Source organism: Camellia sinensis, chromosome 12 (genome assembly GCF_055761805.1).
Source record: "Camellia sinensis isolate YWXY chromosome 12, ASM5576180v1, whole genome shotgun sequence".
Classification (NCBI taxonomy): domain Eukaryota; kingdom Viridiplantae; phylum Streptophyta; class Magnoliopsida; order Ericales; family Theaceae; genus Camellia; species Camellia sinensis.
In genome coordinates this window covers 148,531,179-148,543,312 of record NC_138972.1, presented here as the reverse complement: position 1 = coordinate 148,543,312, position 12,134 = coordinate 148,531,179, and positions in this window count along the sequence as shown.

Here is a 12,134-nt window from a genome sequence, read left to right as displayed (position 1 = left end):
CTTCTTTATCTCTTTCACAAAAAATCAAATAATATTTTTCATGAAAGTTGTAGATATCTATCTATATCTTATATATTATATTATATTATATTATATTATATTATAAAAAAATAAAAATCAGATATATATATAAACAGATAAAATTAATAAATTTAATTTTTATTTATTCAATTAAAATCTTTCTTTTGCATCTCAATATCCAATTTTAAATTTTAAAATTTTTTAAAGTTTGTCTAAACAAATATAATTTGAAAATGTCTCTCACCATTATACTTTAAATTAATAAAACTCACATGTCTATCACATATCTAACTCACATCATAACTTACCTAAATCATAATAATTAAAAACAAATAGAAACCTGATAAATTAAATTAAAAAAAATAGATACCCACAATTCCATCTTAAATAAATTGAAAAAAAAACCCTCCGAATAGAACCACACCAAATAAAAAAAAAAAAAAAATTCAGATATGTATCTAAAAAAAATATGACAACATCTAAATTTGAATTATGATTTAGTAATATAATTATCTATTTTTCTGATGTACATATATCAAAATTTTAAATTACTTAATGAGACAAATTAATCAATTTTCAAGTCTTATTTAAAGAATAATCTGATTAGTCATCCCAACTCCTAAACTTCGCGAGCACTTGCAGAGAAGCTAACAAATTGGGTTAGGTGAGGTTTAAATTGTTGGAGGTAACATTCTCTTACTCTATCAATTTTTTTTTTTTTTAATTTTTTTTTTCTTGTGTGATTCTCTTTCTCTACTGTTGGTTTGGTTTTGGTTTCAGTTTTAGTGGGGTTTATGTGTTTTTTTACAGGATTGCATGGTAGAGAAGAATTATTGGTGTTTATGATTGCAATCGAAGTATCTATGTCCGTTCCATGTCAAAAATTTTGATCAGATTTTGTTTTCTTTAGTAAAGACCATAAAATTGAACTAAAAAAAAAAATTGAATCAAATTTTTTATGTTTTTTGTCATTTTTTTTTCATAAAAAATGTGAAAATTTATTGAGAATTTAATATTTTACTATAACATTAGATTTTTGTATAAATAGGTAAACTTAAAACTTTTAAATATCATTGTCCTCTTTATTTTTATTCTCTTTCTACCATTAGACCATTACTACTATTTATTAGTTCATTAATTATAATTCAATTAATTGAAAATGAAATCTTAATATAATTTTTCATATATATTATAGTTAATTTGTTACAACTATAGTTGTATATAATAGCATGCATAATATATAGGGATAATCTCTAAATATAATTTATATTTTTTTCTGTGATTAAAAAAGTCCATCTTAATAGTATATAGAAGAATTAGATGGTTTCCTTTATCTCTAAAAAATCTAATCTATTTTTTTTTTCTTTTTAATTTTTTAAATTGAAATATTCCATCTTAATAGTATATAGAAGAGTTAGATGGTTTCTTTTATTTCTAAAAAACCCAATCTATTTTATTTTTTTTACTTTTTATTTTTAAATTGAAACATTAACTATTTATGTCCATAAAACAAAACTAATAAACACATATCAAAAAGCTACACATTTTTTTTCCATTTTTAATATGTAGGATATTTACAAATGAAAAATGTTTGACACCCCAAATTTTTTTTCCATAATCCAACTTATAATAATATAGTCATGAGTGTCAATTTTTATACAAATATGAGAAGAGAATTAATTAAATTATACATTTCAACCAACCACATACTCAAACTTTGACTATTTTAAGATGTTATTTCATTATAATTCCAATTAAGAGAATCTTTAACCCTTAATATATTTTTTTATCAAATTATAATTTGATAAAAATTTAAAAAGATGAAACATTGAAAATTATTATTTTTTCCATCAAAATTGGTGAAAAGAAAAAAATTGGGACAAGAATGAAAGTTTTTTTAAAAATTGATAAAAATTTAATGAAAAAGCTAAAATAATTCATATAAAATCAAAAAATTTATTCAAATTTAAAATCAAATTAGATAAAAAAAAATTAAAAGAAAATGATGAAAGTTTGAAAATATTTTGAAACATTCTTATTCATAAAGATTAGAAATCCGTGTGTATATTATATTCGTATTGTATTTTTAGTTATGAAATTGAAATCAAAAGAAATATAACTTAAATTATTAGATTAATAATAGAAACATCATATTAATTATTGTTAAATATCACTTCACTTCATATTTAATAATAAAATTATATATTTGTTTTAATTATAATTTTTAAATTTGTATATTTTCATAACAATAAGAGGTATGTCATAACTCAGTTAATCCCATTCACTACTACAAAAATAGTTAAATATCACACTTTGAAAAAAAAAATATCTCACTTTTATTGAAAGTGTGATAAAAAAATTAGATTGATATTTTAATCACACTTAATTTGATTAAGTGTGATAATATTTATTTTTTATGTCACTTTTCAATTAAGTGTGATTATATATATATATATATATGTTTTTTTTTTAATCACACCTTCTAATTAAAGTGTGATTATATATATACTACTACTTTTTAATCACATTTTTTAAATAAGTGTGATTATATATATTTTTTTTTAATCACACATTCTAATTGAAGTGTGATTATTTGTATATCTTTTAATCACACCTTCTAATTAAAGTGTGATTACATATACACTACTACTTTTTCATCACACTTTTTAAATAAGTGTGATTATATATATATATATATATTTTAATCACACACTCTAATTAAAATGTGATTATATATATATATTTTTAATCACACCTTCTAATTAAAGTGTGATTATATATACACTATTACTTTTTAATCATACTTTTTAAATAAGTGTGATTATATATATTTTTTTAATCACACATTCTAATTAAAGTGTGATTATTTATATATTTTTTAATCACATCTTCTAATTAAAGTGTGATTATATATACACTACTACTTTTTAATCACACTTTTTAAATGTGTGTGATTATATATATATTTTTTAATCACACCTTCTAATTAAAGTGTGATTATATATACATTACTACTTTTTAATTAAATTTTTTAAATAAGTGTGATTATATATATATATATATATATATATATTTAATCACACTCCCTAAATAGGTGTGTTTGTATAAAATATTTCAATTTGATTTTTATATAAAATATACAATTCCCATTTTTTCTTTTTTTAAAAAAAAGGCCCCAACACCAAAACACAAATTAAAAAAGAAAAAATTCAAAATACATTTAACTCTTTGACTACTTCTAATCAAAAGGAAATATATATCCTTTATAATTTATCCTTTATATGAAAATATATATCCTTTATAAATATATCATTTATAATTGATTAGAATGGTCCACAGATCTTTCCAAACAACAAATAAATGGCTGAGATCATTTTACACATTAGAGAGTTCCCACCCATCACACACGCGCAACAGTTTCTTCTTTTCTTCTTCTCTTTTTTGTGATTCACGCTCTCTCTCTCTCTCTCTCTCTCTCTCTCTCTCTCTCTCTCTCTCTCTCTCTCTCTCTTAGAACGATAAACACCTCATCGGCACAACCTCTGTGTCTCCTCCTCTTCCTCGAATTTGGATCCTCTTCCCCAATAGACACCCACCATCTTCGTTATAGATGGTGCTCTTCATTTCCCTTACAATCTTTTGAAACTCATTGGCTTAGGAAAGACCTGCACTTTTGGTATGGTTCTAAATCTAGAGTTTGTTTCTTTTCTTTTCTGAAACCCTTCCCTTCTTAAATTAGGGCATTTGATTAAACTATTTGGATTTCCATTCAACGATTTCTAGTTTGGGGTTTTGAATTAGGGCATTTGATTCAACGATTTCTGGTTGGGGGTTTTGATTTTTTTATTTATTTTTAGTATCGATGTATATATGTATAAGCTCAAATCAATTACAGTAGATATGTTTGTTTATATATGCTTTTAAAGGTGGCAAGCGATCGATTATGCTCGGTTGAATCACAGTACGATTACATTCTTCAATTTCTCCAAACCAGAGACCCCAGCTTCTCGCTGGAGTCGAGTCAGGTTGAATGCTTCCAAGGTCATCTGCTTCTTCCTCTTTTTCTAAATTTTTTCCCCAATTCAGTGTAATTTCTAAAAATAATTATAAAATCATCTATGGTAAAATTTTACATCGTTAATAACCAAACTCTTTTTAAAAAATTTCATGAATCTGTAATAATTTTCTTAAAATATCAATTAATCTAATAATTAAGTAGTATTATATTATTACGTGTTCAACGAAGTGATTTAAGATTATCATGTTAATTGTGTTGGGTAGGTTGGTAAGGGTTTGTCCAAAGACACCAAAGCATAGAAATTGGCCTTCCAACACTGGATTTATGTTACTAATTATATCAAATTTATATACACATCAGACGCGCATCAATCTCTTCTCATGGTCTTATAAAAATCATATTTTAATTCGAAGTTTTTATGATAATAGATGAATTATAGATGTTCTGGAGTTGGGTCCTTTTGATGATGAGCAACCTATTTACATAAGATTGATCAATCATTAATTTAGGCAGCAAGTTATTGTACTTATTACACTATAACAAAATTGGGTTTTTACAGCTTCATATCAACGACATACAGTAAATGCAAGCCGTGGTTTTTTATTTTTACAACATGTTTTTTTTGCATGCCGTAAATAATTTCCCAACCACGACGTGTCTATTGCGTAGGTCGTGAATGCTAATAACAATGTTTTTTTTACGACTTACAATGTTAGCCATAAATAATAAAATTTTCTATGGCGTACACATGACATGCCGTAAATATATCAATTATACACGACACGCGTACGTCAGTCATTAAACATATTTTATTTTTCACGACGTACAATTTATGTCGTAAATGGTATGACCCAAAAAAAAAATTAAGCACCAAAATAAAATAGGATCTGGCACCACCAAAAAATTAAGCGAAAATTAAGCGTCAGAATTTTTTTTTCAGCAATGTTAAGTATTATGAAAAGTCTTTCATAAAAATGATCATGAAAGATTTGTGACTTTTGAATTACACTTAGAATAAAGCACCACACACTAATCAAGGTAATCTAAAGGTTATAAATTTTTCATGATCATTTTCATGAAAAAATTTTCATGATCCCTAACATTTCTCCTTTTTTTAAATATATATATATATATATATCAAAATATAAACTGTTTGGCTCCTAAGTGGGTTCTAAAGGAACGTGAAAAATGTAAATTAGATAATAGAAGAGAGGGAGAAGAAAGAAGGGTTCGAAAGGGAGACTGGTTCAGCGGCATCAGATTTCGATCTGGAACGGTGCGCTCCCTCCAACGGTGAGACTGGTTCGGCGACGGCAACGATTGACGGCTCGAAGTGGAAGGGTTTCGTTCTTGAGGTATGTTCGGATTCCCCCGCCCTTCTCTCTCTCTCTCTCTCTCTCATTCACTCCATTTTATTCGGTTAGTTTCTCTGCTTGCATAGCGAGAATAGTTACAAGATGAAGTGAAGAAATTGTAGGAGGAATCTGATATCAATCCATGAGACCAGAAAAACTCAGCCCTTGAGGAATTTTTTTTAATGATAAATTAGCAGAAAATCTATGATTGAAAATTCTATTTTTCTTTTTTTTTTAAACTGAAATTACCATAAATTCTTGTTAGTTTCTTTAGGTTTTCTTTTGTTTACAGTATTGAGTTGGTTAATAGTCATATGGGAATCAATCAATTAATCGAAGAGTATCTAAATCAATGTGTTTTTCACACTGTGTTATTTGAATCAATGTGTTTTTCACACTGTCTTACAAAATTGCCCTTATCTCTCACTGTCCTGCCATTGTTGCGCAACCATGACCTGCTTCAATTGAGGAAAAAAAATAAAAATAAAAGATGCTATTGTAGGAATGGGAGCAGAAGCGTTGTTCATTACTTTCTTACTCTTTTTTTTTTTCCCCAATCTCGACCTATGTTTTTAACCACCATTAGTGTTTTTAGTGCTGCTATGTAGTGTGTTGGCTTTTGGGTTCATAGGAACTCAATTGTTTTGTGAGGGTTTTTTTTTTTTTAATTTTTTGGTTTTTAGGTTCCTTGAGTCATACAAGATATAGTGTGAATGTCAAACTTTTGAGTTTTGAAAAACATCTGTTATACATGATGCATAACAGTGGCATTATTTACCTTTTTCTTTCTTTTTTTGTTTTTGCTTTGTGCATTGTCAATGGAAGCAATCCTGTCCTTTCGATTGTGCAATGTGATTATATTATATGTTAGTACATGGTCCACTGTTTAAATTTTAGTATTATTATCAATTTTTTCCACTTTTAACTTTCTGATTATTATGTCATGTGCACCAACCGCAAAACACACAAATGATGGCTGCTAGTTTTTTTTCATTATATGGAAATCATTTGCTTGAAAGGAATAATTACTATTGTATCCTGCACAACCATCATCATGGATTGGTAACCAAAACTAAGTAGCTTAATCCTTTGTTCGAGTAACCTTTCCATTGTTGATTCACATGAACTCCCGCTTCCAACATTGTCCTACAATGCTCTCTAGCTTTTGTATTTCATATTGTGTGGGTTTTAGCTCCATACACTGAAGTCTGGTTAGTCATGCACTCTGCCCTCAGTGAGCATGAATTTCAAATTTGAGGAAACCGTTTGTTGATCTCTGTGTTTGTTTCTTTGAGAACACTAATTTATTTTGTTTGTTCCCAACAGCATGTCATTAATCATTGTTTACAACTATTTATCTTCTATTCATTCTGTTGGATCTCAATTTATTTTACATCCCAATGCTGCCTTCCTTCTCATAAGATTCATGAAAGCATGTAAAGAGCAACCGTCCAATCTTCTTCAGCAGTTTTAAATTGACGTTTCACTAAACAACCTAATCCTGTTGTTGTATTTGATCGTTAGTTATTGTCAGCAAAGTGAATTTCTTGTATTTTCCTATGATGTTGTAGTTCATTAACATATTTTATACTGTTTGAACTTGAAATTTTTTTTTGTCCCTCTTGTATGCTTTTTGCCAGTTGCCCATAACCCAGTTAAGATTTAAACAATTCTGGTAAAAAAAAAGCAAGTGCTTCTGATTGTTGATTTTTTTAGTTATTTTCTCAGTTATATGGTGTACATGTATGCATTGAACTGTTGAAATTTCCTGTGTCAATAACAACATAGTTCATGTTTGCTTAGTTATCAACATATTGGTATTCTTGTGCAACACAAAATTTATTTGCTGCTGTTACAAAGCCATTAGCTACATCTATGAAAATATTCATGCTTCTGTTTTCAGGTAATCGGATGTAGTTAGTTAATTATTGGAATTCAAATCAGGTTAGAAGAGAAACTCACCAATATAGAATCAGAGAATAAGGTCCTTCGTCAGCAGGCTGTCTCCATGGCACCTAATAAGATCCTTTCAGGACGCTCCAGATCAATTCTTCAAGTTCTCCCAGAAATCAAACTTCTTCAAATCATGAACTAATGTTGTGGATGTTTTATGAAATTTTCATGTTTTCATCTATTGGCAGAGAGGTGGTAAGAGTGGTCATTTGTTTGTGGATACAAAGACAACTTAGGTAAATTTTCATGTTTGTAACAAGTCCGCGAGGGACCCTTGCTACAGTTCGGACTCGATTTGTGTCACGGTTCTAAGTCTGAACCAAAGAGTCCAAATCCGGCAAATCGTTTTGAGAAAAACAGATTTTTTTTTTTAAAGAAGTGCCAAACATGGACTGCTTTGCCAGATACAGAGTCGCCACCTAAATATTTTAAAATGGGGGAATTTAGGAAACCCTGACTCGGTGCCGAAGGCCACGTGTCTGTCATCACCAAAGTTGCCTCGGCTCGGGAACTTGGGTACGATCGGGGAAGGTCAGCTATGAGCACCCCCTCTCGCCCGGTCTGAAGACCGGTCTCTACTAACCGTGATATCCAGTTTTGACAACGTTATGTGTTCCTATTCCGGTTATTAGCCTAGAATTACTATGTTATGCGCACAGCAAACAAGTATAGACCAAATCGCCCAAATTGGAACAAAACATTTCATGTTTGTTTTGAAAATGGTTTGCTACTCGCAAGTAGGCTAAAATGCAGATTTTGCCACCCTCAAGTGGGCTTTTAGAAAAGATGATTTTGCCACTATCTAGTGGGCTTAAAACTCACAGTTTTAATGCATTATTCCAATTTAGGTAATTCAACCTCCATCCACAGGCATTCAAGCAGTTATATCACATAAGCAGCTAGCCTCATGGTAATCATACTGTCATGGCAACACTCACACGCATGCGATATGCTAAAGCATAAAAGCTTACCTAGTACTCCGAGCCAAAATAGAAACTAGTCAGTAATCATATGCATGATCCTAGTTCATGTTAAAAATGGCTAATGCAACACATGCAAAGATGCAATCTAAACAGGCTTGACTAACCCTAAAATGGCATATGAAATGCTACAAGTAACATGTATTCAATTTGGAATTGAAAAGTACAATGTAGTTTGTATGATGTACCGAGCCCGGTGCATGTCAACAAATGCATGAATGCACGCATGCATAGCATAAGGTATGCTAAAATAAATGTGCCCTAATCTACCATCATAAGCAGGTAAATAAAAGGGAAGAAAGAAGTGGAGGTTGGAAGACATGCACACCACGCACACACACTTATTACAGATACGCCCTCACTCGGAGGGACCAAAATAATAATACAGCCCGAAAAATTATTACAAAACTTCTAGTCTAATCAAAAAAAGGTGCCAAGGGAAGATGGCCGCAGCCCCCACCTCGGGATGCGTGAATAATGCACGTTCGATCCAACTTGCCCGGAAACTCGTTGTCATAGCACTACTGCCTCTGTTTTCACTGCCTTTTCTTCTCTGAAAACTTGTCAAAGTCCCAGAGAACCTTCTATGAGCATTGCAGAACATCATCGGCTGGGAGGAATGGCCACCGGCCGTGTACAATATCCATCGGCTGGAGATAAAGCTATCGGCACTGAATAAATGGCCGGTCAGCACTGAATGTTGCCGGTCGGCAGAAACTTCCTGCAGAAGACAGTTTTGACATCAACAAAGGACAGGCAGTGTATGGCATGAAATTTCAAGCAAATGTCTGCACCAACACATCCCTTATCATGCTTTTGACTCAAAGGGGTATGTTCCTTGATTCTCGGACCACCAATTACGCATTTCGATGCGTGATGGTCCAAGAAACCAAGTATGCGCTTTGATTTCAAATGTCATGCAAACCAAACAAGCACATAAAGCCCAACCTCTATCACATGATCAAGAGGCAAGGCATGCATGCCAATGCAATGCAACCTAGGTATGCAAACAAGAATACAAGCATGCTATGCAACTACATGGCATGCACAATGCTAACAACATAACATGCACAACGCTTTGAAACATAGCATACACAATGCAAGATGGACTTACACCAATGTGAATGAACCTCAGTCGCACCCACATCAGTGGCCATAAGATGAAAATGAAGTGCCTCGAAATGCGTGCACGCGGGCACGCAAACCGAGGCAATGGCATGTGCAATGCAATGGCTAAAATGGCATATAGAATGCAACATGGACTTATACTAACATGAGAGAGCCTCAGCCACACTCACATAAGAGGCCGATGGATGAAAATGAAGTGCCTCGAAATGCGTGCACACGGGCACGCAAACCGAGGCAATGGCATATGCAATGCAATGGCATGGAAAATGATATGCAAACATGCCAATGGGATTTCAGCACTGAAATGTGGGGGAAAGCAGCCTCGAAATGAGGCGAAAGCACACCCGATGCATGGAATAGTCCCGAAACATGGACTTTTGGCACCCGAAATGGCCTATAGCTATACCAAATATGCACAATATGGACATGCAATGAATAGACAGTAGCAAGGCAGTCCCAAAATCAGCATTTTTTCAGTATAAATCATGGCCAAACAGCAAGCAAAGATAGGGCAACAACGGCATGCAGAAAATGGTCCTAAACATGAGATTATGAAGCAACTCACAGCTGCTAACTCCAAATGGGTTAGGGCCCTTCAACAACATTGAAGAGGGGCCCAAAATATGCACATTTACAGAACTGTAAAAACTCCAAAACAGTATACAAACATGCTAGAAATGCAATGCAAAATGAGGCTCAAAAGAGGCTATAACATGAGGTATACAAAATATTCATCAAACAGCCAAAGACCCTTGATGAAACATGTTAAGAAGGTCAAAATAAGACTATTTCTAGGCCTGTAAAAAGACCAAAAACAGAAACATGATAGGCTGCCAAAGCATGCAAAAATGGGGACCAAAGAGAGGATATAACATGAAGTGGCACATGAAGGTCCCAAACATTAATGAGCCCTTCTTCAATGTTGAAGAGGGGCTCAAAATAAGCCTATTTACAGTTTACATCATGCTCCAAAAAAGATCACACGCAAGCCAAAAATTCTATGCAAGATTATGGCATTCAAGGAGGATATTGAAGCAAGTGCGAGATGGGGGGCTCAAACAGTGTTGAGCCCTTAAGAAAAAGTGAAAAAGAGCTCAAAACAAGGTCACTCTCAGTTAGGGCCGGAGCTCAAAACAGTAAGCATGTATGGCTTACAAATGGTGCAAGAAATGGACCAAAAAGGGGGGAAATGCTACTCACCCTTGAAGACCAATGCTTTTATTGCTTCTTGGACCAACTTTGATGATTCTAAGCTGCTGGAATTCCTCCCCTTGCTGCTGGAATAGAAGTGGTGGAATGATGCTATAGGGTGTAGTGCAAATAGGCCAAGAGCAAGGCCCTTTTGGACCCTCAAAACCAACACAAATGTAGAGAGAGAGGGAGATATATAGAGAGAGTGATATATATCTCTTCTATATCAGATTTTTCTAACCTCCTAAAGAGGAGGAGAGGCTCTCTTTATATAGAGAAACCAAAGGGGCAAAGCTTCTCTTAGAAGCTTTGACCAAAAAGGCCAAGCTTCTCTTAGAAGCTTGGAGCAAAAGGGCCAAGCTTCTTGGAGAAGCTAGGCAAAGGGGTCAAGAAGTTCAAGCTTCTTGGAGAAGCTAAACAAAAAGGTTCAAAAGGGTCAAGCTTCTTGGAGAAGCTTTAAAAGGGTCAAAAGGTTCAAGCTTCTTGGAGAAGCTAGAAAAGGTCAAAAGGTTCAAGCTTCTTGGAGAAGCTAAAAAAAGGTCAAGCTTCTTGGAGAAGCTAAAAGGGGTCAAGCTTCTTGGAGAAGCTAAAAAAAAGGTTCAAGAGGGTTAAGCTCCCTCAAGAAAAGGTCTCGGCCAGGACAAGTGGCCGACTGATCTAAAACAGTGGCCGGCCGGCCAAACACAATGCCGACCGGCAACAAAAGGTGCCGACCGGCAGAAAAGATTGCCGATGGCAGTAAAAACCAGCCGGTGGCCTCTAGCCACTGCCGATGGTGGGTGGGGATGGTCTACAACCCCTACCCTGCCTCTCAAAGGCAAAATGCAAGTGTTTGGTGCAAAACCAGACACTAAACGGTCGAGTTCGGAGATCCTGAGGCAAGGCACGTAGCCGAGGCCTCCGGGAACTCCAAACGAACACAAACATGGATGATCACCGAGTGTTCAAACGGTGACGTCCAAGTCTTGAGGACAGTCAAAAATGGGGTGTCTACAATGTTTTATGAAATTTTCATGTTTTCATCAAGCCTTTTGTTAAACATGCATTTTTGTTGATTACTGTTAAAAATGCCTTAGGATCTGCATAGCCCTTCATTAAACCAAAGGGCTCTTTCAGAAGTAGAGGACAAGCCACAAAAATCTCTTAATGAGAAACAGCAAGAGAATCAAGAGCTTCTTATCCGATGTATTGGACAACACCTAGGCTTCGCAGGGAACAGACCAATTGCTGCTTGTATCATCTACAAATGCCTTCTACAGTGGAGATCTTTTGAAGTTGAGCAGACTAGTGTGTATGACGGAATCATTCGAACCATAAGCCATGCTATCGAGGTTTGAATAATCTAATCCTATATGCTACTAGTGTGTCTTGTTTTCGCTTTTTGTCATAATTGGCTTCTCATAACTAAGTATTAGAATTTGGATTAAAGACCCAGCATAACAATGACATCTTAGTCTATTGGTTGTCCAATTCCTCATCTCTTCTGCT